This window comes from Canis lupus, chromosome 18 (genome assembly GCF_048164855.1).
Source record: "Canis lupus baileyi chromosome 18, mCanLup2.hap1, whole genome shotgun sequence".
In the NCBI taxonomy this organism is placed as follows: Eukaryota; Metazoa; Chordata; class Mammalia; order Carnivora; family Canidae; genus Canis; species Canis lupus.
Window position 1 is genome coordinate 8,155,294 of NC_132855.1, and position 4,619 is coordinate 8,159,912.

Below are 4,619 nucleotides of genomic sequence, written 5' to 3' on the forward strand. Positions count from 1 at the left end.
TTTATTTATTTATTTATTTATTTATTTTTATTTATTTATTTAAGAGAGAAAGAGCACACACAAGCTAGCAGAGGGAGAAGCAGAGGGAGAGGTAGAGGTACATAATCCCCAGCAGACTCCATGCACTGGGTGTGCAGTCTCACAAGAAGCTTGATCCTACAACCCTGAAGTCATGACTGAAGTAGAAACCAAGAGTTGGACACTTAACTGACTGAGACACCCAGGAGCCCCATTAAGGTTTTCTTTGTGCCCGAACACATGGTCATTTTTGTAAATGTTTCATAGCCCTTAAAACTAGTTGATTTCTGTTTAAAGGGGATTAAGTATGGTACATTTTATTAATTAATATATTTATTATAATTGTTCAAATCATTCTGTCCCCTTCTTAAATCTTCTTGTTCTTCAAGCCCAAGTTACTGATGTAATATAGCTTTCTATGAACAAGAATGCAATTATCATTATTTGAATAAAAGCTATATAAGATGAAAACAAAAACACTAATTATATGCTAACAAAAATGGCAAGAAAAAAAGAAAACAAAAATAGGCATTTGCTAATTCCTCATCTTTTACAAGAGGACGGTCAATAGAGGTCATTTCATTTCTCAAGCTGTAAAATAAGAATATTTAAATTAATGGATATAATTACTGTAGACCTAAAAATATGCTTCCGTATGTATTTTCAAGTTACTGAGATATGATGGAAGAGTTGGGAGGGGGCACAAAGGAAACAGATATGATATACCAACAGAAAGGAAACAATACAGCAAGAAAACCAAAAATAGAATCATACATAAACACTGATTCAAGTGAATTAAGTCAAAACATCTTTCATAGAAATGAGGGTAAGAGAGATAAAAACCACTCTTTAGAAGAAATTGACTCCTAAATTGAAAGAGGTAAAACAAGTTCCAGCCATACACTGTATACAAGATGATATAAAACAATGTAATTCATAGTTTGAATATAAAAGAGTAGGCCAGGGAAAATCAGAAGTACACAAACAAAAAGAGAACAAATATAGCAATATCAATGTTGGGTAAAATAAACACAACATATAGAACATTAAACAAAACAAAGTTATTCTTTTTTGATGAAGGTTTCCTTGTTCAGGCAAGTTTCTTAGAAAGAACACATGGGTGATATATTTTAGGATTCCTTGCATATTTTTTATTTTTAGATTACCTTCACACATGAATGAAAACATGGCTGCTATGAAATATTGGGGTCACAGTAGCTTACCCATAGGACTCTTTATGTATTGCTTGGTTGACTACTGGTATCACATGTCCCCAAGAATATATTGAAGCCAGCTTGAATTATGTTTTTTTCCTAACATTTTAATTAATGTGTATCTTCTGCTTGGATACTGCATCTTTACAGCATAATTTTGTTGTTGATTTATATAACATGCCTGGTGTATATTACTGCCATTAATCCTTGGAACAACTCTAGGATATTGAGGTTTACTTCATCTCATTCAAAGCAATCATCTCTAGTCTTAGTGATAGGAAGGCAGACTATGGTATTTTGATAAATAACCTTAAACTGTTCTACCTATACAGTCAATTTTTAGACAAATTCCATGAAATTTTCTTAAACTCTGCTGTTGATATAAAGATCTTCTTGATATTACATTTTATCAGATTTCATAATATCAAGCTTATATAAATATATCAAGATAAGACTTAGGACATACCATTCCAAAAGCAAGTTCTTATAGACCAATTAAATCCTCCCAGATGCCTGGGTGGCTCAGGGAGTGATCCTGATCCTGGGATCAAGTCCCACATCAGGCTCCCTGCAAAGAGCCTGCTTCTCCTTCTGCCTACATCTCTACCTCTCTCTATGTATCTCCTGAATAAATAAATAAAATCTTAAAAAAAAATCTTCCAAAAGATTTTCATCATTCTCTTTAAATATTATGATGTATCCAAACATACAGAAAATTACAGTATAACATAACGAATACCCATGTAACCACAATCCAGGATTAATAATGTGCTAAAGCATCTTGCTATCTTTGCTTTAGATCATTCTAAAATTATTATTAAGAAGCTAATCATTCCAGACTTTAAGTCCCCCTCATACACCTCTCGGGTCTCATTCTCCTCTCTCTTTATTCAGAGACAACTACCATCCACCTCATCTGGGTTTCTGCACTTTATTACATATGTTTATATGCATATTAAGTTTTCATTTTCAGATCTTTATTAATATATATAGTCGCATGCTGTACTTTGTATACACAACATTTTATTTTGGAAATCTATCACTTTTGAAACACTTTAACACAATAGAAAAACTAATGTCTGAGAAGCTGAAAAGAATGTGGGTTCTCTATTTTTATGGTCAGGAACTATAAGCATCAGGTCTCACACATATCTCATATCTATTAGATCAAACTTGTTAACTGAATTGTTCAAACTTGCATCCGTGAAAACATTCTGTCTGTGTGATTTATTGGTTACTAAAAAAAGGCATATGCAAATCTCCTGCCATAACTATGGATTAATTGAATTCTCTTTATAACTCTGTCCATTTTTGCTTTAAATATTATTTTTACAAAAATTTTTTTCTGATGAGAACTTTTAAGACATACCATCATAGCAACTTTCAAATATAGAATACAGCACTGTAAATTATAGTCACCATACTGTATACTACATCCTTAAGACTTATCTGATGACTGGAAGTTTGTACCTTTTGACTATCTCCATCCTTTAAATATTTAATATTTAAATATGCTTTAAATATTGGGAGGTTTTGATACATACATAAAACTTAATTTTATTGCTTCTTGGTGGAATATTCCTTTTATCTCTATGTTGCAATCTTTTTCATCCCTATTAATGCTTTGCATGTTAAATATTTTTTGTTTGTTAATCAATAAGCATTTATTTGACTAGTATTTTCTAGTATGTCCTTTCCAGAAATTTACCTTTCTGGATCATGATATAATGTTTTGTGTCTAGTTATAAATAAAGTATATCTGCACAGTGTTTTTTGACCAAGTCAAGTCTCTTTTACATACGTGAATTTAATATATTTATTTTTGTAATGACCCAGATCACTAAGGCACTTCCCAGTCTATAAATAGTCTTTCTAGCCTCTATTTCAAGAACTAATCAACACTTGATGGGTCTCAGCTTTATGCAAGAAGCTCAGTTCCAGCTCCCTACCACACACAAGCCTAGATTTTAGCTCTGATTTGAGTCCAGGTCTTGGAACCTTAGCAGCTGTAGCACATGTTCAGTTCTAAAGCCATTCAGCTTTGCTTCCCTCACTTGCAACTATGGCTTTATAATCTTTATTACTAGTTCCTAGAGCCTTTCCTAATGCTTTCAAGAATTGACGTGTATTTTTGAAAGTTTATGGTTAAATATATCAACATGTGTTTTAGATAAGAGTATGATTTTCTACATTAGCTTAGCACACCATATTGATCAGAAACCTAATATACAATTCTTTGTTACACAGTTGTAAACAAAGTTCAAACACCTAAGCCTTGATGACTTTAGGGGGAAATATTGGTGCTTTTCTTCTATCCTTTGGACTTTACCTTTGTGTGTCCTACAAAAATTGTTGCTTTAGTGACAAAGCCAGTGAATTTCATTATGTTAACTGTGAAGCTGTTGCAGTTTCGATGTATTCCCACTTCCCACCAACCTTGCCTGGCTAAATACACCAATGAATAATAGCAGTTTGGGCCATATGAACATCACAGTCTTGTCAGATTTCCTGAGACTATGGTGTGCTGTTAGAAGAACCTGGTGTTGCTCTAAGAGATCTCTTCATAATTGATCCCAATGAGGTCATCCAGTATTTGAACACCAATGATCTCCCAGTGGACCAAAATATGGAAGAGACTCTGCTTGGTGAAGGCATTCCAGTTTGTGAAACCAATAGAGAAGTCAGCCCAGCAAACTGAACATGATATTCTCCTACAATCAAGCCAAATTCAACTGCTTCCAAAGATACTTTCAGAAGGTAAATCAGTAGATCATCTGATGCGTGCCTACAGCTTCTCACATCAGAAAAGAACCACAGTTGGAACTCACTTTTAGCATTTGAAAGATGCTAAATTTTCTTCTTGAATTTTCTTCTTGAATTCTTTGTACTAAACTGAATTCTCTATTAGGATAACAATGATCATAGTTTTAAGATGTTAACATTAACAGTCTACTTTAACTCTTATAATCAATGTATATGTACTTAAAATAAATGTAAATCATGTTTTTAAAAAAACACAATGGAAAGTGACTTTAAAAATAATGCATGTTTCTAATCCTGGAGATTAATATAGTTATTTTATTTATTTGCTAGCTGGATTAGGGTCTACATACAACTCTAGATATTGATTGGCCATAATTATAAAGGACATTTATTGAATCCAGGAATTGCATTTTGAAATCATTGTAATTATTTTCTTTTCTGAAGTGCTCAATGTAAAGTACATAATAAACATATCTTAAAAGAAAACAAGTATTTAATGAAATCCTAATTAAATTCATAGTATACTTTTTATGGAACTTAAAAAACTGATTCTAAAAATCATATGGTTATATAAGGGATCCAGAGAATCCAAGAAAATTTTGAAGAAGAACAAAGTTGGAGGAT

The 4,619-nt window shown here is 32.4% G+C and overlaps 1 pseudogene; it reads left to right on the forward strand.

The window, feature by feature from the left end:
* Positions 1-838: 838 nt before the first annotated feature.
* On the forward strand, positions 839-4,001 carry LOC140608543 (thioredoxin-dependent peroxide reductase, mitochondrial pseudogene; annotated as a pseudogene).
* Positions 4,002-4,619: the final 618 nt, after the last annotated feature.